General features: G+C 48.1%; 1 protein-coding gene across 12 annotated transcripts in view; it reads right to left on the reverse strand.

Moving 5' to 3' along the window:
• The window catches only part of ATP2B2 (ATPase plasma membrane Ca2+ transporting 2), a 383,942-nt gene extending 359,605 nt beyond the window's left edge, over window positions 1–24,337 (reverse strand). For 4 of the 12 annotated variants that reach the window (XM_063805432.1, XM_063805430.1, XM_063805431.1 and 1 more), the window contains exon 1: window positions 24,274–24,336. The gene's annotated coding sequence lies outside the window, so the exon portion shown is untranslated. Of the gene's footprint in view, window positions 1–7,717; window positions 7,909–24,273 lie in introns of those variants that run through there. The other 8 variants (XM_054680369.2, XM_016940457.4, XM_054680366.2 and 5 more) reach the window with 4 other exon arrangements.
• Between the last annotated feature and the right edge of the window lie 2,426 nt (window positions 24,338–26,763).

Below are 26,763 nucleotides of genomic sequence, written 5' to 3' on the forward strand. Positions count from 1 at the left end.
TTACCCAAAGCCTTATAGCTAGAAATATATATATACACATATGTATATGTATATATGTATATACGTGTGTGTGTGTATATATATGTGTATATATATGTGTGTGTGTATATATGTGTGTATGTGTATATATATATATTATATATATATATGTAAAGAGACAGGGTCTCGCTCTGTCACCTGGGCTGGAGTGCAATGCCATGATCATAGCTCACTCACTGCATCCTCGAACTCCTGGCCTCAAGCAACCTTCCTGCCTCAGCCTCCCAAGTAAGTGTCTGGGACTTAAATTATAATCTTTATTAGACTACCCTTCTGACACTGTGCTCTTTCCAGAAACCTCATCTACCCTTGTAGTGAGCAGCTCCATTGGAGAATTGTCCCTTTCCCATCCAATGGGGCTTGAGTAAAACTGTCAATCACATGCTTCCCTGCCTTCAAATCTCATGGGTGGGCAAGTGACCCAGGTCTGGCCAATCATGGTAGCTCATCCTGTGGTACTCAATGATTGGTCTAAAGGGATGGCACATGACCTAAGCAGGGCCAATGCCAGCCCCTTTATGGGATTTGTTTATGGATAAAGGAAGGAGAAGACTAATCTTCGTTTAAGTTTGTGAACTGGATATAAGAGCCACATCAGCCCTAGAACAACTGGTGACCACCTGGAATGCTGAAAAGCAGAGCTGAGAGAAGGAGAAGAAAACTGAGCCCTAGTAATATGATTTCAGCCTCTGGATTCAGCTGTGCCTGACACCCTCATCCTTGTACTTTGCAGTTATGTGAACCAATCCCTTTCTTGCTTAAACTAGTTTGTGCTGCGATCTGGTCACCAGCAACTGAAAGAGTCTTATTAAACATCACCCTCAAAGGATTCACAAATTAATAGGTTCATTCAACAATTATCTATTTAGTAGCCACTCCAGGCCTGCCACTGATATGCTATCTGTCTCAATGAAAATCAGGATGAAGATTTATCATCGTTAGAGTATCTGGGGCAATGGGACCTAAGCTCTGAAAGCAATTTCTAAAAAGAAGCATCCAATATGTCTGGATCAAGGTCCAGCTCTTAGGAGCAGGTTTGTAGCAAATGATGACCATGGCAATGGCCGCAAAGGGGTCACACTAGCAACAAAGTCTAATTAAGTCTATGGCAACAAGTTCCAAGGGTGATCTTTGCCAATTGGATGGCTATTTTACTCGGGACAATGACAAAATCAAGACAGTGCTTAAGTCTCTGCTGTCGTTAAGTTCATTATGGAAGATAGTTGGTCAGGATGGAGGTTCAGGTCAGAGGGGACAGGGACAAACTAAGCCTGGGAGAAGATGAATGTTCACAGTTTTGAGGGAATTTAGCAAAAGCCAAACTGAGATCACTCAAGACCAGGTGATGGTAGACAGACTCTCTAAATCCAGGCCACCCATGATGTTCTCCTTCTCTGAGGTTCTTCTCAGAGAACATTTCCTCATCTGTAAAATGGGTGTGCTAAGTCCCCACTGTTAATCCCTGGGGTTGCTGTGAGGATCAAATGAGGCACTCTGTAAACGGCAAAGGCCTGAGGCTTGTTTTCCAGCAAAAGCAGGTATCTAACGGCAGGAATAAAATTGTATTCTGAAGTCAAGCCAATAAGTGTGCTCGCTGGGACCAGACAGGTCCTGAAGAGGTACAGAACAAAACAGATGATCTTCAAGAAGGCAGCTGAGCAAGCAGCGTGAAGCTGTGGGTTTTGTGGAAATGACTCTTGGAAGGCAAGTACTGCTGGGTGTTCCGTGGGGACTCCAGCTGAGGTGTCTCCAGTTCACTGTGAGATTACCAGACCTTGGCTAAAGGTCTCCTCACTTGCCTGAGAGAGAGAGAGAGAGAGAGAGTGTGTGTGTGTGTGTGTGTGTGTGCACGTATACCCCTGTGCAGGACCACACACTCCTGGGCAGAGAAGAAGAGGGGGCTTCTATCCAGCCCACTGTCCACTGGCCAAGCAATGTGCCATGTGGCTGCTTCCACTGAGAGGGAGCTGCCTTTTCCTAATGTGCCCCAAAGCACCCTATGGTCTAGTGGTGGGCATGTGTGCACATGCAGGAACACACGTGATCCCATACATGTGTGACAGCAGGGACTTATGCCTGAACTTTTATGATGGACACATCTTTGACAACCAGAATTCTAGTTCCATTCCTCACTGATTTCTTCTTTAAGCCCTATATGAGAAGGCTTCCCATTTCTAAAACTAAATTTCTTTTTACGTGACATCTGTGACCACCTTCAATCAAATGAATCCATTTGCAGCAGGGGTGACTGTTTTAATGTGTCTCTCATTCTCCTCTTGGGGCTAAGCTGCAAAATGCTTATTCCAGCTCGTCTTTCTTCCTGGTTCCCTGTCTTTCTTTCCTCCTTTCTTGATTCCCACTGGCCTAATGCCTTGTGGTTGCCCTCATCTGAAGCATATAGGGTGGAAACTTTAATTTCTCTAAACACAGACAGGTCAATGCCTCTCTGATAAAAGACAGCCTGGGTCACACTGTTCCCCACAGAAAAGCACCAAGAGATCACTCAAACTCTAGACAGTTTCCTCAAACTGATGTTAGTCTTGTGGAGGACAGAGATTATGTCTTAGGACACCCATGAGTATCTGTGACAAGTGTCTCAATAGAATAGTATCACGTCTGTTTTTAAAAGCACGCAATTGGCTGGGCGTGGTGGCTCATGCCTGTAATCCCAGCACTTTGGGAGGCCGAGGCGGGCGGATCGCAAGGTCAGGAGATCGAGACCATCCTGGCTAACACGGTGAAACCCCATCTCTACTAAAAATACAAAAAATTAGCCATGCGTGGTGGCGGGTGCCTGTAGTCCCAGCTACTCGGGAGGCTGAGGCAGGAGAATGGCATGAACCCAGGAGGCAGAGCTTGCAGTGAGCCAAGATCATGCCACTGCACTCCAGCCTAGGTGATAGTGCGAGACTCCATCTCAAAAAAAAAAAAAAAAAAATGCACGCAATCATTCAGCACTTTTTGTGTTCCAGGCACTGTGCTAGGTGCTTGTTGCCTTCCCACTAAATCCTCAGAATCACCCTATTTCACAGATGAGTAAATTGAGAACACTTTCTCACCAGTAGGCCCTAAACCTTTTAAGAAATAAAACCAAGAGCAAATGAAGTGAGCCTTGATTCCTGAAAGCCACTAAGCCACTAGTTCTGAATCACTGGGGTGGGAGTGGCATGTAGTACAGATGCCACCTAATATGTCCATTTTACAAATGAAGAGACTGAAGCCCAAAGAGGAGTCTGGGATATTAGAGAGGCACAGTTGAGGGGCTAGAGCCCTGCCTTCTGAAAGCCCACAGGCTACTGAGAATACACAGCTGCAGCTGATAGGGACCATGATATGGGTCACGCAAGGCCCAAATAAGCAGTACAGAAAAGTTGCAACTACTTGGAAGGCCTTGTAATACCCATACACCTTAGGGATTAAAGAGCAGGAGTCTGGGGATCACTTCTGCCTTTTACTTGCTGCCTTGGGTAGCCACTTAACCCTTCTGCACCCCAGTTTCCTTATACTTAAAATGGGGACAACACAAGTACCTTTCCCCAAAGTGTTGCTGTGAGGATTAAGCAACATAATCCTCATAAAATGCTCAGTACAGTGCCTGGTGCAGACGGAGTGCCCAGGCATTGTTAACTTATATTATCTTGGTGGGCTAAGGAATGTTTTTGATGCTTGATTTTCCAAATGAATCAAATGTAAGCTGCCTTTCCAGTAGTATTTCAGGTCAATATAGTTTTCTTCAGTTTAGAATCTTCTGGGAACAACTTTGGAGAAAGCTCGCTCTAAGCAGACTTTCAAATTTTAGTGGGAAAACAAAGAATTCGGTGATTTAAAGATGGAAATAAAAAGAGCCATTGGACCCAGATGAGGTGGCTCATGCCTGTAATCCCAGCACTTTGAGAGGCCGAGAAGGGCCAATCATTTGAGGGCAGGAGTTCAGGACCAGCCTGGCCAAGATGGTGAAACCCCATATCTCCTAAAAATACAAAAATTAGCCAGGCGTAGTGGTGCACACTTGTAATCCCAGCTACTTGGGAGGCTGAGGCCTGAGAATTGCTTGAACCTGGGAAGTGGAGGTTGCAGTGAGCTGAGATCACGCCACCGCACTCCAGCCTGGGTGACAGAGTGAGACTCTGACTCAAAAAAATAACACTAAAAAAGAACCATTGGGCCGTAAGACATCTGCCAGTTACTAGCTGGGTGACCTTAGAAATAATAATAATAACAGCCAAAGCCAATATTTATTGAAAATTCCTATGTGACAAGCACTGGTTTTGATATTATATATATAAAATACACACATTATCTTTATTCATATTACATATTCATTAAATTCTTACCATGACCCCTATGAGGAAGTTATTAGATGTTGTTTCCATTTTCCAGGTGAGAAAACCAAGGTTTATCACTTTCCTGCCTCTAGCCTCAGTTTCTCCAATTGTGAGAGAGGCCAGTCCACACCTGTCTGCCTCATAAGGTTCCTAAGAATGCCCAGAAGACAAAACATACGAGGTTTGCGTTTGCTCCTCAAATGCAAAGACCCAGAAAACAACCAAGGTTGGCTGCTGTTCTCCACTGAGCTCCAGCCCAGCAGAGGGCCCCAGTGGTGGGTCAGAAGGGCACATCGATCTCAAGGGGAGACACTGGCCCCTAAGGAGCTTGTCATCAACTGCACATTGACTCTCCAGAGTGAAGACCTAGAATGGGGGCTTGTCTTACTTCATTCAACACGTTTCTTTGGGGCTTTTGCCTCTAATTCCTGCTGTTCAAGATCAGCAGGGAAACCAGTTACTCAAAAATTAGTCCAACTCCATTTTAGTTATAGATGTGTCCCTATTGGCTTGTGCCAAATGACCCAGGTCCCCCAAGAAAGCCACCGGAGAAAGAAAATTTGCTCTCAGACAGGGACAACGTTAAGATGAGCAGCCCTCCACAGTGGTGTGATGTCTCCTGCGCCAGGCCTCCTATGGCCAGTGGATGCAGCCAAACCAGCAAAGTCCTTTACAAAACCCTCAAAGTGCTGACTCACCAAAATGCAAGCCATTAACTACCCCCGGACACTGGACCAGTGAGATGGAATTCCTCGCTTGACTGAGGATGGAAATGCAGTGAAGACATCTTGGGATGCAGCCCACAAAGGTATTAGGGTGGCCTTCGGTTGAAAAAGGCAAAGTGAAGCAATCACCAGGCTCTTTCCCTCCATGGTGCAGATGTGGAAACCACCTGGCCGATGTCCACCCTGTCATTACCTGGTGTGGGGGTGGGGAGGAGGGCAGGTCCATGACTAGTAGAGATCCTCTTTGGATTGCATGTGAGGGTTTGACCAACACAAAGGATATCAGATTTGAAGAGCCAAAGCTGTAGGCCCACGTGTTAGCACCATTCAGCTAATGGGGACACCTGAGCCTTCCTGTGATCTAGATAAGGAGCAAATCCTTGCGTTACCTGGTGCAGATCTCCATATATTCTATGAGCTCTACCACCGTTAGCCATTCTGAGCCTCTTTTAGAGTAGTCTGGAGCTTGTGGGTGGCGGGGCACATGAGGGTTTTGGTAGGAGTCAGAACCAGGTATGAAGCTTGCCTTTGCTGCTCTGGGGAAGTGCCTCTCCACACCTTAGTTTTCTCAACTGTGTGACGGGAAAGGCATCTATTTCACAGAATTGGCAGTAAAATTAAATAAAATAACACCTCCTGTCCAAATAGAATAATTCAGTGTTTCCCAGACTTAAGGATGTCTCAGGCCAGTAAAATTAACACAAAACAAAGAAAACATGAACTAAGTCAATCTAGCATGGCCAGATACCAACATTAAAAAAAATAAGACCTCCTTGGTCATCAACATTATAGAAGAAAGGCCAGTTTAACACTGAAAGAGTAGAAAGGCCACAACCTCAGGATAAAAGGGCCTCCTTTCTCTTAGCTTTCTAGAAAGCTCTCACCATCCTCCTCATCCTGCTGAGGACGGGGAACCCTGTCATGGACCAGCATTGCCTCGGCCTCGCTTGGTTGCCGGGAAACCACTCAGATGCTGTACTCCAGCACGTGGAGGGAGGCTGGTGGATGTGAGTCTCCGGCCTGGTTTATCACACTCTGACGTGCAATCCAAGCATTGCTGCACACCCTCCACCCCGAGGTGGGCTTGGGTAGGCAGGTCCACAAAGTAGGTCCTCAGTGAGGGTGGGGTGAACAGAGGAATGGGGAACACCCAAAAGGGAGCAGTGGGCAGCCACAGAAGCTCTACAGAGAGTCCAGAACCAAAGGGAGGGTGCCAGTGCCTGCCAATCCACTGCCAGTCCACCGCCTATCCCTGTCCCCCACATGCAGAGGACTCTGTCCTCCAACTGCAGAGCAGACACAAAGGCTCTGGGGGCAGTCAAACAGCAACAACAATGTTCATGTCAAAAGCATACAATTCTTTGTTTTGAAAGGGCAAAGAGAAAGCCACAGCTACAACTTTGTTCTCCATCCAGGCTTGACATAGGGGGGGACAAACTGCTGATTCTCGAAGGAGGCCCCTTTAAAATCAGTAAGAGACACGACATCCAATCCACTGCGCGGGCAGCCATTGCTGCAGAACGGCACCCCGTCATCCTCCTAACAGCTGGCACCTCCTGAGCATTTGCACATGCCGGCATAGACAAAGCAATCAGATAGAGATAGAGAGATGGATAGAGAGAGAACATATAGAAAAAAACAGAATATCTATATCTATATCTATCTATATCTATATCTATATCTATCTATCTATCTATCTATCTATCTATCTATCTATATATCTCCCTCACCCCTTAACAAAAGTTACTATTCTCTCCATTTTACAGATGAGGAAACTGAGGTTTCTAAAGGTTGCCACCTTACTCAAGCTCTTAAGCTACTTTAAACTTTCCTTTTGATGATTAAACGGCATGAGGCAGATGCATAACACTTTTCTCAGAACCACCCCCAGAGACAGAAGAGTGGCTGAGCCGTGCAGGGTTTGTCCGAGTGCACCAGGGCTGTGTGGAGAAGAAAAGAAGGGCAGCAAAATCAGATCCTAGAGGAAAATCATTCACTTATTGACGGGCAATGTCAACTGCCCTGGTTATGAATTATATGAATTATATGAATTCTCACCTGGTTATGAATTATAAGAGGCCCACACCCATTTTAAGAAAGCCTTAGAATCAAATTCTTCCAACTCAAATCCATAACCACCTATTAAGTAACCACTTTATTCGTCGATGAATCTCAAATGCCTAAGACAGTGCCTGGCACATAGTAGGTGCTGAACAAGTATTTGCTGTTTCTTTATTGAATTGCTTATCTGTGTGGAAGGCACTTTCCAAAAGCCTATTCAGGGTGTCCAGTTCTTTCTAACCAGATGCTTTCAAATCAAATATGAATGCTTCTTTTAAAACAGGAATGGAAACAGCACAAGCCTTGCAGGGAAATTCTGACCTGGCCACTTGCAGGCTGTGTGACTTCTAGAAGGTTCCTTAGTTTCTTGGAGCCTCAGGGGTCTTGTCTGCAATATGGGGATAGGAATAACTCTACATCTCTTGTTCATACAGTGGCGATCATAAAATAACCATACAATGGATCATACCATGAAGAAAGGTATTCTGTGCCATGAGTACCATGAGGTGGGTCCCCAGGGCCACCACTTTAATCCTCTTCCCTCTCTGGTTTCCAGGCCCCACATACCTCAGTAGTTATGGGAGGACCAAGACTAGTTGTCCCTTCTGTCCTGGAGGGGCCTGAGGTCCTGGGCTGTTCCAGCTGTGGTTCCTTGGACTGAGCATCCAGACAGCTCCTCTGTGGGGCCCTAGGGCTTCACTCAGCAGTCTGCTCCACCACCACCCAGCTCACGTTCACCTCTTCTGTTTCTCCACGTCAGCTCCCCGACTCTGGGCCTGACAAAGCCAGAAACCAGGAGGAGAAATGCTCTGGCTTATCCATGGAAACAAACTGCTGCTTTTCAGAGACAAGACATCACCCAAACACAGGTCTATTTCCACAACACTTGAGCCCAGCGCTGAATGCCAACTCCAGAGGGCACCATGGGTTCTCCAGGGTTTCTACATGCCTGCACTTAGGAGGTGCTCAGGGAAAAGTAGATGATCCATGAACACCATATTTCCATAGTTGCAGAAAGGGGTGATGGTTTCCTTTATGTCTAAGAAGTCTCATATCCAAGGAATGACAGGTGCTAGGAGCTTTCCCACATATCTTGCTTTGTCTTCCAATACTGCGATGGTCTGATCCCCACTTTACAACTGAGAAAACTAAAGCCCAGAGAGACCTAGTTACAGTTAGAAAGTAAGTCAGAATTTGAACTCATGAGATTCCAACTTTATTTTACTGGGTTTGAGAAAGTTTTTACGAATTATATTAAATCAGAGAGAGAGAGAGAATTGATTTTCAAAGTAGCTCTATTTTTTATTAGTTCAAAATCTGCATATTTTTATAAGACATACAAGCCTGGAGGTGGCAAGCAAACAAAATTCAAGCCAATGTGATTTCAATTTCTGTTCAAAGGGCAGACAGAGTTAACACATAGATGCAGGCATTAGGATCTGCTTTGGCAAAGTGAGCCTAAAATAGCTGCTGTCCTATTCCCTGCCTCTCCCCCCAACCGTCATTCATTAATTTCTGCTTTGTGGGTGCAGAGGCTTGCCGGCTGCAGACAAGTCATCTGGCCTTGCAGACTTTTTCTGCAGCAGGTTAATAAATGTTCACAGGGACCCGACAGGAGATGGATGAGGGGACACATCGAGGTCACAATCACAGTAGCTACTGGATGCACACGTTCTGGGGGGATCCCTGGGTCTGAAATGATTCTCTTGGTGACCTCAAGAGCATCTTCATGTTTCATCATCTTGGCTGGCACTTGAAAGGATGGTTTATGATCCTCTGATGGGAACAGTGAGGAGTGGCAGCACCTAGTGGGTTATGAACCTCCAGGATGCGGGTTCCCGGGCTCCCCAGGGCAACACTGGGTAGACCTTATGCCTGCTTCCCTGTCCTCCCAACTAGCCTGCAAGTTTATGAGGACAGCATTGGGCCTGGTTCACAGCGATATGCCCAGGAGCAGTCACTGACCCCAGGACATGTGGTGGGGGACAGAATGAGCCAGGAGCAGAGGAAAATGGGAGCCCACACCCGCCAGACACTGTGCACTCACTGGGGGATTCCTATGTGCGTGGGTGGGTGGGTGACTGGGCCTTACTCACTGGCAGCCCTGGATCCTGCAACAGGCTCTTCTGCTTCCAGTCACCTGTCATTGTGTGCCTACAAACTTACATCAGGGGCTGGGGCCTGGGGGCAGATAGAAGATGTATGAATGTCCATTTTCTTCCAGACAGGATTGATAGGCACATTAAATGAGATAATGCAGGAAGGCCTGCCTGACACACTGTATCGCAAAACACAAAAGTGTGAAGTCATTCCACAACCAACAACCTGTGGATCTAAGGCTTGACAATCACACTTTTTGGGGGCTGGGGAAATATGTTTCTGATGACACAGTTGAAAGAAACAGTATCTGGTATTTTTAAAGTCATGGATATTCAATGCACATTTCATAACTCTCATAGTGGAGAATCCAATATGCCATGGCTAAGGGCCTCCTGCTTCCATTGGCCAACCTGTGAAATGGGTACAATCTACTCTTTTCCCTAGCAGATATGTGAGTGCCTCCTATGTGACAGGCCTGCTCTGGTGTGGGAGCACTGCAAGGAACAAAAAAGACAAAACCCCCTGCCCTCACAGGCTTCCATTCCAGTTAGGTGGACAGGATTAACTCCCAGTAAAGTACACAGCAAAGCTTGATGCTTCCTTCATTTGACTGTGGCTCCTTTGCTATTTTTAAAACAAATGGTGTAACAAACGCCTGATTCTGCTTCTTGCTGTTTCTTTGCAGTGATATGTTCCAGAGATAGAACCATTCTAGCAATAGAGATATGAGCCTACTTCATTTCTTTGTTTCTGTTACGTGGAATCAGCTCCCTCTTGTGGGGCAATCACTAGAATGCAAACTCCACGAGGACAGGAACTTGGTCTATTTTGGTTATGGTTATATCCCCAGAGCCTGGCACACTGCCTGGCACATAGTAGGAAGCCAATAGATGATTATTAGGTGAACAAATACATCTAGGTCATTCCAATGCCTTGATATCAAATGATGTTCAGTGATCATCTCTGCATAAGCCTCTCTGGGCGTGGGACCATGTCTCTGTTGCAGGCACCATGCAGTGGGCTTACCAGGCCAGAGCACCTGTGTCTTTATTTATAACTTTTTATTTGGAAGTAAAGGTTCACAGGAAGTTGCAAGGAAATGTACAGGGAAGACACATGCACTCCTTCCCCCAGCCTCCCCCAAAGTTAACATTTGCATAAATAAAGTATAATACCAAAACCAAGAAATGGGCCTTGTTACAATCCACAGAGCTTCTTCAGATTTCACTAGTCATACAGGCACCCATCTTTGTATGTGTCTGTGTGTGTGCACAAGTGCATATGTAGCTCCATGCAATTTTATCACATTACCTTTGCATAACCACCACCACTATCAAGGTACTCAACTGGACCGTCACCACAAGACTCCCTCGTACTACCCCTTTACAGCCGAATGGCTCTCTCCCCCATCCCTAACCTTTGACAACCAGCAGACTGTTCTCATCTCAGTAATTAGGTCATTTCACTAATGTTACATAAATGACATCATACAGTATGTAACTTTTTAGGACTGGCATTTTGCACTCCTCCAGGTTCATTCAGGTTGTTGTGTGTATCAATAGTTTGTTCCTTCTTATTGCTGAGTACTGTTCCATGGGGTGGATGGACCACAGCTGTTTAACACATGAATGTATTTTTAATTCAAGTAGGTGCTGCTGAATTGCCCTCAATGGGCTGTGGCATGAAAACTCTGACCAGCAGAGTATATGGCACCTATTTCCTCTCCATTCTCACCAATACTTGATAGCATCACATTTTTCAATTTCTATCAGTCTGATGAGTGAAAATTGATCACTCATTGTTTGGGGATATACATTTTCCTGATTCTACCAATAAAACACTTCTGGAAAATTCTTTGCACATTAAGGGGATCTTGGGCATTACAAAGACTTAAGTAGGGATGTCTGCCTGCCCCCTTCCCCCCTCCCTCTCTGCTGACAGCCCTAGAGGTCAATGCTGATTTTGGCAGCTGTGCAAACTGAAGGTCTCTATGGCCCTAATTAATGGCTGGCCTGTATCCAAGCCATTTCCAGTGTGATGTTGTGGCTGCTTGTGATTAAAAGGGGAAGTCTATGTCCCCACTCTTTGAATTTTGGGTGACCCTGTGACTTGCTTTGGCCAACAGTGTCACTAGAAATGACACTGCTGTATGAGTCTGTTTTCATGCTGCCGATAAACACATACCCAAGACTGGGCAATTTACTGAAGAAAGTGGTTTAATGGACTTACAGTTCCACGTGTCTGGGGAAGCCTCACAATCATGGTGGAAAGCAAGGAGGAGTAAGGCACATCTTACATGGATGGTAGCAGGCAAAGGAGGGAGGGAGGGAGGGAGAGAGAGAGAGAGAGAGAGAGAGAGAGAGAGACAGCTTGTGCAGGGGAATTCCTCTTTTTAAAACGATCAGATCTTGCGAACCTTATTCACTATCACGAGAACAGCACATGAAAGACCTGCTCCCATGATTCAATTACCTCCCACCGGGTCCCTCCCACAACCCATGGGAATTCAAAATGAGATTTGGATGGGGACACAGCCAAACCATATCAACTGCCAATTCTGAGCCTAGGTCTCAAGAGTCCTTGCATGCTGCTTGCTCTCTCTCTCTCATAACTCTACCACTGTCACGTGAACAAACACAGGCTAGGGCAGACACTACATAGAGTAAAGGAGAGTTGTCACAACTGAGGTCATCCCAGACCAGCCTAGAGCCAGCCAACCCCTAACCAAGTGAGAGAGCCCACCAGGATCCACAGAGCTACCTACCTGACCTACAGCAGACTACAGACAAGTGAGAGAACCAGCCAGGACCAGAAGCATCATTTAGCTGACCTGTAGATTTTTCAGCAACAAGACATGCTTACTATTTTAAGATGCTGACTCTGGAGCAGTTTGTCACATAGCAATTGCTAATACTGATACAGCAGTGCAGGAGGCAATCTTCGGCTAGACAAAGCTCCCTGAACATGGTGACATCCCCACAAGATAGATCTGAAAAAGTCTCTGGCAAAGTCAGTCTCAGATGTCTTGGTTGCAACATACAAAAGTCCCACATAAGTTCCCCACCTCAATCCCCAGCCCCCAGCCACCCACTCTGAGTAAGGAACTTGAACAACTTCTGTCAAAGATAGTTCTCGTCTTAACATAACAGTGGGTGAGAAACCCAAAGTGGTGAAACTGCCTCCTCCCCAGCCTCACCCTATGAAACACGGTGTTTGCAGATAAAAATACTCTTTCCCCTCCTCTCCAACATGGAAACTGTCCAGGGTCAGCCTCCCACACACTTCCACTCAATTTCTGACTCTGGTTATAAAACCTTGTGCCCAAAAATAGATTCCAAGGGGATTTCATAGACATGTTCTCCGGCATAATTGCAGTGTTCCTGCAAACTTTGGGGAAATTCAATTTCAGTCTTTGAACACACAGTCTTCAAAGCCCTGCCTCCCAGGTATTAAATATCAGGATGAGCTGCGATTGATTCCTCTCTCTCTCTCTGGTTCTCCCACAGCGAGGGCAGGTGTCAGATGCAGATGTTCTCCATGCTCTTCTGCCTCCTTTGGTTTCAGCCTTTCCTCTCCGTGCCCACCTCCAAATGGCCTGGCGCAGGGTTTCCGCAGCTGCCTGGACTTGCTGACTCTGTAGCCTCCTCTGGCTCCTGGTTGCTCTTCCTTCCATCCCCTGCCCTGCCTTCCCTATGCTTCACAGCAACAAAGGCAGCCCTGACACCCCCTCACTCAGTTCTGATCCCTTTAGTCATTGCAGCTCCCCCTTTCCACCTCACACAAGGGCAGAGTTTGGGCAAGAGAGAATGCTAGAAACCAACCATCCCAATCCCTTTACTTTTCGGGTGAAGAATGGAAAGCCAGACTGGCAGGAAAGCCAATGAAGTCAAGGTGAAATGTGGAGGTGGTAACCAAGATAGAATGGAAGCCCAGGGTCCCTGCACCAAGGAGTCGCCATTAGGTCTGGTAACCTACCAAGTTCCAAACCAATAACAACACTATTGATAGTAAGAATAGCTCCATTATTAAATTTTTATGATATGCTTGGTACTGGAAACATTGAACTATTATCATCATTTTACGGATGGAAAATTGAGGTACAGGGAAGGGAGTGTTTTACCTAAGGTCACATAGCTGTTCACTGGCAGGGCAGGGATTTGAAGTCAGATTCGATGCCAAAGACCACGGCTCCTCAAGCCCACCCTGAATCCTATTACAAACACCTCTCCCATTGTGCTTTTTTTCCTCTGCATTTTCACTGCACCAAGCCTTTCCTAGGCCTTCTTGTCAGTTTCCAGGCTTCCCTTTCAGTCACTCCACCACCTGCTGGTCTCAAGTGGGCCCTGAATAGTCATCACAGCCCCTTTGCAGAGGGGAGCCAGCTTTTCAGAACAGATCTGTGCTGTAAGTCAGATCCTATGACCTCCTGGCTGTGTGACTTTGGGCAAGCAACCTCACCGTCTGAGCCTCAGCATCTATAAAATGGGGATAGAAGGATATACTCCATAGAGACACAGGAAAGATGAGATAAAATAAGTATAAGGACAATACCCAACATACAGTAGGCCCTTCAGAAAGAGTCCCCCACTTTAGGCTCTATCGCACTCTCCTCCACTGTTTGAGGACAGAGATGTTTTTCTTCACGACATACCTCTGCCCCTCTCTGGGGCCTCTTCCTATGGATGTATTCCCTGCCCCCCACCCCACGGCACATACAGTCTGCCTTAGAGGCCAGGCCTCAAGTCCAAATTTTTCTTAGGTTCTAGCATTTTCTCCACAACTAAATTGCAACATCTTTGAGGACAAAGCCATTCCTATGCTCTCTGAAGTACCTAAACCATCCCCTCAAATTGACAGGCGTGCAGCAAATCCTAAATCTCGGGGTTTGATGGAGAAACATCTACTGATTTCACTCACTCATTCGTTCATTCATTCAGCCAATACTTTTCTCAATACCTACCACGTGCCTTGCCCTGTGCTAGGCTTCAAGGGACTTGGGAAGGAATAAGTCTCAATCCTTGTTCTCACATAGCTCCCTGCCTAGATGGGAGGCAGGAGAGTCAGCGTACAGTTGGGGCAGATGGTAGGGGCTGCTCCCCAGTGGACACTCCCTCCTACTTCCTGGCTGGCAGAGCCCTGACTGTGTCAGTTTCTGCCTGTGCTCTCAACTGACTCAGAGATAAATCCTGGTCCATTTAATCCCTGCTGGGCTCATTCCTCGGCCATGATTGGTTTAGGCATGGTCACGTGTCCCAATTCCAGCCAATGAGACACAAGAGGAGGTTGGTGGGGATGTCTGGAAAAGAATTCCTCCCTGATAAAAGAAACACAGAGATACCTCCTGCCTTTTGTCCCTGGGGTGCTGTGAGATATTCAGGGGATGCTCTGGACAGGGATAATGCCTTCTGGTTGACGATGGCAGAAAGACAGAAGGACCATGGGTTTTGATGGCATGGATGAGCCACTGGGCTAACCAACTCCAGAGCTAATCCACCTTTGATTATGTGAGGTAAGAAAGGGCCATATGTTTAAGTGTTTAAGTCAGCTGAGTCAGGAAATCCAATTCACTAAAGTCAAAAGCAGGCTCCCTGGCTCAACAGTTAGTACACAATGGTTAACACTCTGACAATGACCTGCAGAACATCCCTCCTGGACCCTGACCAGCTCTGCATTGCTTTGGGTGGTGGGGATAGGGAGTCTGAGGAACAGTTTCACAGAAAAAGTCTCATGTGACCAGTCTTCCTTTGCAAGGGTGAGCAGGAGCTGGCTTCCCACAAGATGGCATCTGCAAAGACTGGAGGCACGAGCCAGCCTGGGGAACGTGCAAAGGATAGGTTTGGAGTTGTGAAGGAGCCCACATACTATAATTGAGGACAACGGCTCCTTTTGCCACATCCTCTCCAGGCCTTGCTTTGCTCCTCTGTAAAATGGGGATGGAGACATTCCTTCCAGGGTGGTGGTGAGGCTCCAAAGGGACTGTGCACATAGAAGCACTTGTCATTGCCTGACTCTACGTAAATCATAACTGTCATCCACTCTTACCCTTCACCTGTGGGATGGTCTTCTAAAGCCCTACGAGCCTTGAAAACCAGCTCCTGTCTCCTCCTCCCTGTCTTCTACTTCCTATATCCTGGTTCCCTCCAGCCTTCCAGCCCAGCCACAATCACCTATTCATCTTTCTTCTGTCAGACCCTTTGCAAGCTGCCCCTAAGCCAGGAAGGATTTCTTTACCTGATCATATCATAGCTCTCTTCTCTTCTTTCACCCTAAACAGTTCTCTTTGATTCAGTGACTCCACTTCTAGGAATTCATCCTCAGAAGATGCCTGGACATGTGCCCAGGGGTCCACATACAAGAATGTTCATCACAGTGTTGTCTATAATAGCAAAATTCTGGACACAACATAGGTGCCCATGAGAAAGGAATACATTAAATAAATCATGGCAAAGCCACTTATAAAATATAAGGTAGAAGTATATTTATTGATATTTAAGATGACCATTATTACTGAGTGAAAGAAAGGGATAGAAAAACAGAATATCTATCTATCAATCATAGAGAAATGTCTGGAAGGACATTTGACAAAATATTAATGGAGATTAGCTTTGTTTTGTGGTGTTTAATTAGAGTTTTACTTTCTTCTTTGTATTTTTCAATACCCCTTGAATTTTCTATAATCATTATGTAACATCTCTATAATTGGGGGATGTGATAGTTTAAGTGTGTTCCCCAAAGTTCATGCATTGGAAACTTAATCCCCAATGCAACAGTGTTGAAAGGTGGGGCCTTTAAGAGGTGATTAGATCATGGGGCCTCTGACCTCATGAATGAATTAATGTTTTTATCTCCAGTGTGGGTTCATTATGGTGAGATTGGGTTTGTTTTAAAAGTGAGTTCAGCCCCCTTTTGCTGTCCTTCACGCTTGCCTTTCCACCTTCCACCATGGGATGATGCAGTAAATAGACCCTTGAAAGATGCCAGTGCCATGCTCTTGGACTTCTCAGTCTCCAGAACTGTGAACACATACATTTCTCTTCTTATAAATTACCCGGTTTCAAGTGGTCTCTTACAATAGCACAAACAGACTAAGACAATGTGAAAAAAGCTACGTTTATTTTGAAAAGAGAAAAAATACATATATAGTTCCAGCTAAAATCAACCTACTTTGGGCAATCTTCCTGAAAGTCATGTGAGACAGGATTGGAGAGTGTGCTATACTTCTGATGACCTGGATCCCCCTCCATGACACCCACCTCTGCTTGGAAACTTTCTAGTGTGGTGAGCTCATTCCTGTGCCAGACCAAGCTCTATTGGTAACAAACTCATTCACATTGCACAGGAATCTCATTCTGTGTCCTAAGTGTTCTGCCTTCTGTGCCTCACAGAAAAAGCCCAATGCTCCCCTCTCCCCCACACGCTTGTCTCCACCCAAGCCACTCAACAAATAACATGATTTCCTGCGATATGTCCCATTCTAGACAGAGCATGAGTAAAGGCCTGGAGATGTGCAAACAAGTGTCCCATTTCAAAGATGTTGTGGACTCGTCAGGCATAGCATGGAGAGATGAGGACAGGGTGAAACTGGAGAACTCAACAAATGCCATGCACACTAGGGAGACTAGCCATTACCTTGCAGAGCCGTGTGTCTCCCCCATTTTGTGTTCGTAATACCTCAAACACTAACATTTTTGGCATCATTCTTGAAGGAATGAAAAGACTCAAAAACATCTCCAAACAAGTTGTGATTATTTCAGTCCATGCCTTACTGGCATCTGTTAGAATGGACTGAGTGATGCTCAGTAACAAACATGACCAGTGTGCCATAGCTTAAAACAAAGGCTTACTTCTCACTGATGCTACATGTCCATCATGGGTTGGCTGTGAGCTCTGCCCTGTGTCATTCTCACTCAGAGAACCAGATTGAGGGAGGTTCCATCTCCATGCTGCCTTGATTGCCAAGAGAAGAAATGGGGAAAAGTAGCAAACAGCATGGTGGTTATTAAAGCTTCCATCCAGAAATGACACATGTCACTTTTCAAAGCTCATTGGCCAAAGTAAGGCATGTGGCTATGACTAATGTCAAAAGAGGTAAACCAATTCAATTTATCATGTGGCTTAGAGAGTAAGGAACTAGAGATATTTCTATAGCACGAATGACTAACCAAACCAAATTAGTACACTAAAAAGAAGAGAGAGAAGAGGAAGAGGGGGAGGAGGAAGAGGACAAGAAAGGCACTGATTTGCTGAGAGAGTAGAACTTTCCTGGCCTCATGCTCTTATCTACTCCTGATGGCAACGTTGGAGAAATTCCATTCAATGTGGCATCTGTCTCTATATCCGTCTCATATACGAAGCCTCTTATATCCTACGTATATGCTGCACCCTCCTTATACCCTCACCCTTCATGGCTCACCCAGTTCTATATTATGACTGCTAGATGTTCACTTCAACAGTTTATTTCTCCAAATAGCGCCAAAAGCAGATTTTTCAAGTTAATCACGAGTTGACAGCCTACCATGAGTTTCTGAGAAACACTGAACAGCAATCACTTAGGCAAGGTGGCCTCATCCTAGAGAGTTGTTTTCATTGTGGTTGTACCCATCGTTGTTGTTGAGGAGTGACAGTTTGTATTTCATAAGAAATGCATTCATCCAACGTACATTTATTAACCACCTACTATGTGCCCAGGTCTGAAGATGCAATTTTTTTTTTTTAAAGAAAAGACCCATCATTTCTTTTGTTTTGTTTGCAGCTTAGGTTTGCTTCCTATTTCTCGGGCTGCAGAGCCCTCTGGAAGCCTGAGGGAAGCTATGCAGACCCTCTCCTTATGCCCCTGCGAAATGCCCAGCCTTACAGACTGTTATGTGTGATGGGAGAAAGGTGGTCACAGGTTTAACACAAACATCTCCAGTCCTCTATCATCCTTCACACACATCTACTATGTGCCTACGTCTGAGCATACACATTTTTTTTTTTGAAAAAGAAAAGAGCCAGTCAGTCTCACCTTCTGAGAAACATAGTGACAACTGGACAACAGATACTGAGGCCCAGTTTTACTTTTTTGGGTACTCCTTGTTCTTCTCACAACCTCCCCCTTATCAGGGCCTAACATTTCACTGTTTTCCAATCTCCCAACCTCATGAAGCCAGGAAGTAGCTGATAGCAACATCTTCATACCAGTGGGCTTCCAGCTACCCAGAGTGGCTACCACAGCAGTGAGAGCAGCTTGGAACTGAAAACCCAAGGAACGGATTTGAGATCTGGCTTCATTAATGAGTAGCCACCTTGTGGGGGAAAGGAAGTGGTATTTAGCCACATCACAGGCTTGCTGTGAGGACTAGAAGCTAAAAATTATATGTGAAAAGTGCTCTGTAAATTACAAGGTGATCACGATAGTAACACTAATAGCTGACATCCAGAAAGTGCTTACCGCGTGTGCCAGGCACTATTCTGAGACTTTGACTTGTCTTAGTCCTTGTCATTCTCCCAAAAGTACTCATGAGGCAGGCACTCTTAGGATCGCTTTTATAGATGAGGAAACTGAGACAGACAGAGCTGAAGCCACTTACCCAAGATCACAGCGACACAATTAGAAAGCACTGACTCATTCCCAGGCAGAATGGTATAGAGAGGATGGAGCATCGCACAGGTGCAGCTCATTGCTGATGTTTGTCTTTACACACGGACACACTAAACGGACCTGTTCGGCCTTTCCAGGTGCATCTGCTTGCACGGTCATTCACTTGGGCTCTGCCCAGCACAAGCTTTGGTCATTTTCCTAAGTCCTACTTTTTATTTTTAAATAAGGAACCGGGTCATTACATCTCCCCAGAATCCTGCCTAGATGTTATGTTACAATGTCACAGTATTTATAGCACCTGAGCTGCTGCTGGAAAAAACAGGGAGGCATTTTCTGTCCCTGTCATATTCATTCTCCTAAGACCAATGGATATTCCCTTTACTCTGTAATGAGACTAGCGGAGGCTTGTCCATTCCCCCACTCCCATCATTCGTTTTCTCTGTAATTTAGGTCTGCTTCCTATTTCTCGGGTCACAGAGCCCTCTGGAAGCCTGATGGAAGCTATGCAGCCCCTCTCCTTATGGCCCTGTGAAATGCCCAGCCTTACAGACGGTTATATATGAGGGAAGAAAGGCGGTCACAGGCTTTAGCATGAACATCCCCAGTCCTCCGTCATTCTTCAAAGGTCTCTCCCCTGGAGACAATCCTCAGTGGCTCACTCCAGCCTTTGCCCGCCCCTTTCCTGGCTCCACCCTCAGGAGGCGGGGTGTCTTCTCTTATTGGTCAACTTGGGAAGAGGGATGGGCTACGATCAGCGTCTCTGCCCTTTCTCCTCCTGGGAGGGAGCCCTGCGCGCAGAAAGCTTGTCCTGGCTGTGCCCTCTGTACCCGAGTGAAGCCTACCTGGGCAGGACCTCCACATGGTCTTCCTTGTAGGGAATCAGTTAGTAGGCCCCCATTTGACCCTCACCCTCACATGAAGCCAGGACCTCCAACTTTGCTTCTATTCTATTAGGGAGAAAATGTATATTCAGCTTCTCTACCTGCCACTCATTTGTTCCTCAAATTGTTGGAGGAGTGTGGAGGAGAGATGCTATTTATGGGGCCCACTCCCACACCATCCCAACATCTGCCATTTCCTAGAACTCCGGATCAGCACACACCTTTCAGCCCGCACAGCCATTCCACTTGAGTGATTCTGGCTGGGCAGTTTATGGAAATCTCTTCGAGTCTCAGTTTCCTCATCTGTCAAATGGGGATTGTAATAACCATGTTTTCTAGCTTCTGCATTTGATGCTTTGACATCTGGGGCCTTGCTAACCCCGGAGGGGCTGTCCCTCCCAGAGAGAGCCAATTACTTGACATAGTGAATGACTGGCCCATGAGGGCCCCTTTCATAAATGCTCAGCCCATCTTCCCAACCGCTTCCTTTATGGATCCCCTGCCCACTGGGCCACACTGCCCTGCCCTAATCACCCGGGGGCAGGTACCATACTACTAGGAACAGCCACTGTGTCCCAGAGCCTGCTGAAACTATTCAAAGTAGCCAACCCCAAGCCTGCTTACCCTGCCTCACCCATCCCTCCCTGTGGATGCCACAGTAAAGACTCTTACCCCATCTTCCCCTCACTCCCTCTGCCTCCTGACTGACCCTAGGGCTTCCCCATGTGGCCCTGCGTGGCATGGCATGGCCTCGCCTCTTAGGAATCTCAAGTAAAATTCTTTTTAGAGGCCATCATTTCCTGAGTGGTTGGCCTCGCCATAACTGAATAATAATAAAACCTATATTTTAAAATGATGATAATATCACCTACGTCTTAGGACTGCCATGAAAATACATACACCTGGAAAAGCATCTCACATAGCAAGTGGCGTGTGGCAGGGGCTTAAAACCATGCTAGTTTCTCTTCTCTCTGCCCTATCCATAGCTCTTCTCTTCTTTCTACCTTTTTCTTCACCCACCTCTTCCCTGCTGTCTCCTTCCAAGTATCAGCTACCTAATTTGTGGGACCCAGTACAAAATAAAAACGTGTAGCCCCCTGTTCAAAAACTGCTAAGAATTGCAGTACGGTGACTGCAGGGCATTAAATCCAGCGGGAAGCCCTTCTTAGCACAGGCCACACATCCACAAAGCCGGCCCTGCTCCCTCCTCCTTCCCATCCAATTCTCTTCTGCTTCCCAAATATTTCTAGCCTGATTTTTCAATCCCAAGGCCCCAATAGTTAGCTCCCTTTTTTGGGTTCAGTTAGCAGATTCTAATTTTTAGATACCATAAAGCTTCAATAATTCCACTTAATTGGAGAGGGTGGAAAGGAGGCCAGTTTGAATTAATGAAAAGTCTGAGAAATAAGACATTACTAAAGAAATGCAGTTTTATTACTCTGCAACAGATTTATATGACAACAGGGGAGATACAAAGAAGAGGGAAGGGAGGAGGAAGTTAGAGCTTCTTGTATGCAATTTAACACAAAGAAAAGATTTAATTTATAATAAGCATATTCTCTTATTTGCAAATTATGCTACTAAAAATCCTCTCCCTTAAGTAGGTTAATATTTCTCTTGCTGGCAATCAGTTTGCTTAGTGAAACTGTTCTGCTGTTACAAATGCTAGCAAAATTCTTCTGCAGTGATTCCATATAACAAAATGATTTCCATGACCTTTCAGGCAGTCCACAGTATGGGTTGGGTTATAGCAAATTCTTGTCAAGAGAAATCCTGCACAACAAATTCTCTCTTTGCTCTCTACCTACAGAACAGTCAAATCTTCCGAACATCCTTCTAAAATTCAGAACTTACCATGTCCCATAGCACCAGGCTTAGACTTAATCTCTGCTGACTCCTGCTGTTTCAGACCTAACTCTTGTCCTGTTGCCATTGGATCTGGACCTATTGTGGGGGTGGTATTCCTAAATAGATCGTATACCCCTACACCTCCAAGCCCTAGCAACCTGGGCCTGTAATGTCCTCCCCACAGTCTGTCAAAGTCATAACTCATGTTTCAAGGTCCAGGTTACAGGTTTCCTGCTCCAGAAAGCTGCCTCTGATTTTTCCAGGCAGACTCTGTCTGCTCCCACTGCACATCTATTACATCGTTTGTGCTACTGCCTACAAGTCCTCTTGGAGACAGTGCAAGCGCTTGGACTCTGGGTCTCACCCATTTCTAGGGAAGCATGGTAGCCCAGCAGGTCAGTAGCAGAGGTGGTCCCAGCTCTACTACTAACCAGCTGCATGTAGATGGTAACACCGGCTTCACAGCATTGTGAGGATTAAATCAGATGAAACCCCAAAAGCGCTTCGTACACAGCCTGGCAAAAAATAATTGCTCAAAAAATATTAACCTTTCTCCCCAGACACTGGTATATAAACTCCACAAGGTTGCAGAGTGGCCCTGCAGCCCAGTGTGGTTGGACCTTCCTGGTTTATGCTCTGTAGTCCTGGTATTTTTATTAATCGTGCCCTCTCTCACTCTCAAGGTATCTCAGTTTGGATGACAAACTATATAGCCAGCCTACGTAGCTGGGACCAGGTCTGTTTTATTTAGTAATATGCCTCTGGCACATCAAACAGTGCTGAGCACATATTAGGTTCTTAACACAAATTTATCAAATGAACAAATGAGTGTGTCTCTGAGAGTGCTTAGTAAGTGCTTGCACCTGGTAGGAGCTTGATTTCCGCTAGCTGTGGTTGATCTCTCTGTATTTCTAAGTGCCTCCTGACTCACAGAAGGCAAGAATCAAGGCTTAGGGAGTGAGTGAGTGAGTGAGTGAGTGAGTGAGTGAATGAATGAATGAATGAATGAGCCCCACCCCTCTGCCATCTCCTCTGTTGCCAATAGTACCCCTGGGGGAAGGAATGACCTCGCACAGAGGTGTGGAGAAGAGTGGTACAGATGGAGGAGGACTGAAGATGATGCTGTTCCCACCAGACTGTATGCAGAGGGGGCCTCTTCCTGGCGCCATGGCTGGGTTTTGTCGTCATTTCCGTTAGACATCAGGTATTGGTTTCTGCCATGGCAGCAGCAGGAAATCACAGCCCAGAGTTAGCCCACCCAGTGGCTCCAGTGGGCTTCTGAGGGCATTGGGACATCTTGTCTCTACCTAACATTCTATAGACAGGCACAGATGCTCAAGAGCCCAGCAGGTGCTGCCCCCTACCAGCCCACACAGAGAAGAGGAAGGGCACGGGAATGATTAACCCTCTCTGGCTTCCCTTCCAGGGTTCAGAAAGGAAATTACACCAGCTGGTAGCCAAAATGTTTTGGATACAGACCATACACTAAGCATGGGCATAACGGTGAGAACTTTAAGAATATTAACTCATTCAGCCATTAGAGTAGCCCTAGAAGGTGGGGAAACTGAGTCAGAGAGCGGAAGCGACTTGCCAGAGGTCACACAGCTAGTAAGAGACAGTGTCCCGGAGCCCAAATCCCTCAGATGTAGGAACCAAACAGCAGTCCTCTCCATCCACTCTAACCCGTTATAAGAAAGCCCAGTTTTCACTCCTGCCCCCTGCTGTGTGACCTTGAGGCCAACTCACCCTCTCTGGGCCTCATGTCCCTTTCCCAAGGCTAATGTTCTAGGAAGCAGTGCTTCTACAGCTAGGACATCACCAAAGGCCAGAGTATCCCGTCCTCCTGAGGCCTCAGGGCAAGGAGGGGTGGCCAGGCCCTGGGTGAGTCCGGGTGTCCCGAAACATGCTATACTGGCCCGTCCTGAGGGCCTGAGGCACCTGCCCAAGTCCACCTTCCGAAGGAGGCTTAGGCACTGGGCTGAAAAATCACGCTGTGGATCTGAGGACCCACTGAATGTGGGACTTCCGAGCTCTTGTGTCACCAGGTGGGGGACCCGTGTGTGCTTGGGGTAAGGGCTGTGGCCAGGGGGGCCAGGAGGAGGGGAGCTAGGAAAAGGTGAGGCCGGAGATGCGGAGAGCACTTGGCAGAGGTGCTCTCCTAGCTCTCCTGGCACCTGTGCTCTTATCTTAGCAGCTGCAAATCACGTTTGGGGAAGGGAGAAGCCCCCAGCCTAGGGTGAGTCTCTGCAGCTCTCAACCTGTCCCGAGCCTGCAGGAACCAGAGCCAGGAGAAAGGGGGCCCCCACACTGACGAGAAGCCAGGTGGGGAAGTCGGAGCCATCTGGGAAGAAGAAATAGGGGGTTCTAGCGTCCCGGACGCCCCCCAGCTCCGGGGCTGCTCCGAGCCCGGAAAGTTTTCGCGCAGCAGGCGCAAGGCGCGCCCCCTTCCCTCACCCGCAGGCGCCGGGTCCGCGGACGCCCACCCCGGCCCGCCCCGCCCGCCGCCTGGTGCCCGCTCAAGGTCACTGCTGACAAGGCGCCTGCCTCCGCGGGGCGAAGGGACCAAGACACGCTCCGGCTCATGCTCCCGCCCTGGCCCGGCGAGGGTCTCCGGGGCCGAGCGCCCGCGGAAGGGAAGCCAGGAGAGAAAGTGACAAGAGACCGAGCGAGAGGGGAAGAGGCCCAGAGCCCGGGCCCGGCCGCCCCTGCCTCACCTGCGCCGGCTCCGAGAGCGAGATGCTGCCGCCGCCGCTGCCGCCGCCGCTGCCGCTGGTGCGCGCCCGGCCCGGCCCGGCCCCGCTGCGGCTGCGGCTCCTCTGCCGCGGCTGCCCCGCGCTCGCCTGCCCCGCGGCCCCGCCGCCGCCCGCCCGCCTCCCTCCCTCCGCCGCCGCCTCTGCCACCGCTGCACTGCGCTCTGCCCGCCTCCCCCTCCCGCCCTCCCTGCTCCCTCCTCCCCGCGCGCTCCCCCTCGGCCCTCCCCAAACTCCTCACGGAGAGCGCCCCGCGGGACCGGAGCGCGCGGTCCCGCCCGCGTCCTCCTCCGCGCGCACCAGTGGGGCTGCGGGGAAGGGTATCCAGTCTTGCCCCGGGGCGTGTCTCCAGGTACCTCCATCAGCACCGGCCCCTGTCCCTGCCCCACCCCCACAGCCAGCCTGGCCCTGGGAGGCATCCTCCCCATTCTTCCCCAGGGGTCAGGGTGCCCCAAGCCTCCCCAGCACATCCGAGCCTGTGAACTGGCCACACGGAGTGGAGCGAATTGGGTGTGGAGTAGGCAGATAGGGAGACCCGCTTTGGAGGAGAGGACCGCTGGTCCAATCCCAGGGAGCTTAGCCTAAGGGCCCTCAGAGGCGAGAAAGGTTAGGGCAGCGGGCAAGGACACGCTCAGCCCCCCAGCCTCCAGTCTGGCCCTCCTTAGGGCCTGGAGGAGTCCAGGACAGTGGCCCTGCCTGAAGAGAAAGTTGAAAACCCCAGACACGCACCGAAAGCACCTCCCCAAAGCAGGCTTCCCCTCCTTGGCTCAGGCCCCAGGTCTTGAAAAGCCGAGCTCCACCAGGAAGCCAGGCCACCTGACTCCCAGTGCCTGGGTCTGCTCCATACCATCAATTAATCATGCCGGCTTGTTTATTTATTTATTGGCTTTATATAAAGCCAAATGCACTGCTCGCAGGAAGTGAGGAGATGGGGAGGGGAGGGCCTGACCATAGTAATTCTCTTTCCCAGGCCTTGCTCTGACGAGTTGAAGAGCTTGGGGGGACCCTGGGGTCTCAGTATCTGGAACATCTGCTTCCTGGGAGTGGCAGGGATGCCCATTCATAGGGCCAAAATTCAACATGGCCTGCTCTCTGCAGCCCTGGGATGGGGCAGAGGACATTCACGCCTGGAGGCTTAGGCATAGGAAGGAGAGAGGGGGCCAGGGAGGCCAGTGGAGAAGGCGATCCAGCAGGTGTGACAGGGGTGTCTCCAGGCCCTTCTTGGCCCAGAGCACTCCCTTCTCGCTGCTTGGCGCTCAGCTTGGCAGGCAGCACTTGCATCTCCTGCCGCGGCCCTGTCCTCTCCCTGGGCACCCAGAGGACATCACCCCAGGGATGCACCCAATCCATATCTCCTCCCACCATCCTCGTCCCAGCTAATGGCACTGCAGTGCCTCCAGATGGCCAGCTCCAGGCACTGTCCCTCAGCCCACCCCAGCACCATGTCCTCCCTGATGGGGCCTGGAATCTGCTCTTCTCTCTGTTGAAGGGCTCTTCTTCAGGTCCCCGACACCTCTTTTCTGGACTCTCACAGCGCCATCCTCTCTGCCTCCATTCTGCTGCCACGCTAGCCTTCATCATGCCCAGTCCTGCTCTAAAACCCTTCATAGCTCCCCAGTGCTCTCAGAAGTCTCACAGCCCCAGTATGCCATGCAGGGCCTTTCACACTCTGGCCTCAAGTGCCCTTTCCACTCCTTCCCCACCTGGGTTGCCAGTGCCCCTCCTAGCACACCCTTAGCACTGTACCATGTCTTCCTCTCTCTTCTTTTCCTCCTGTGAAATGCCTTTCTCCTCTCTCAGTCTCTGCCCAGCCACAATGCTGAGGCTTGGCCTTAATTACTATCTTTTATGAAACCTTCTGAAACCAGCAAGCAAATTGAGAAGGCAAAAAGAATAGGCATGAAAAGCCGCACCATGAGAGGTAGCTCAGTGCAAAAGTGAGTGACACCACAAAAGTCCTAGTGACAAAACTCACCTTGGGCATAGCTTCAACTCTGAGCCCGTTGGTTCATCTGTTAAAAGGTGATAGGTTCCACAGCCTCACCCAGGATAAGCACTCAGTAAATGGGGGCTACAGTTCTTTTTCAGCATCTACTGTATGCCAAGGCTCTGAGATTTATAGATTATTGGGTAGGGGCTTGAGGGATGGCAGGGATTTCAAACTCAAATATGTAGAAGGACCAGGCATTACCTAGGGAGGTGGGCTGGTTCTGGCTTATGGCTTTCTCCTCTGGAATCCACCAATAAGAAAAAGCAACAGTGTATGTGAGGTGGCAAACAGCAGCAGGCACTGGCTCTGTATGGGGAGGTAATAGGGAGTAGTGCGGACTGTGGCATCTGTGGTGTCAAATGGGTACAGCCACTACCCAACTCCACTGGATGGTGGCTAAGCAGGGATGTGGGCCTGGACTGCCAGTTTTCCATTTTTTTCCAGAGAAGGTGGACATCTGGATT

This window comes from Pan troglodytes, chromosome 2 (genome assembly GCF_028858775.2).
Source record: "Pan troglodytes isolate AG18354 chromosome 2, NHGRI_mPanTro3-v2.0_pri, whole genome shotgun sequence".
In the NCBI taxonomy this organism is placed as follows: Eukaryota; Metazoa; Chordata; class Mammalia; order Primates; family Hominidae; genus Pan; species Pan troglodytes.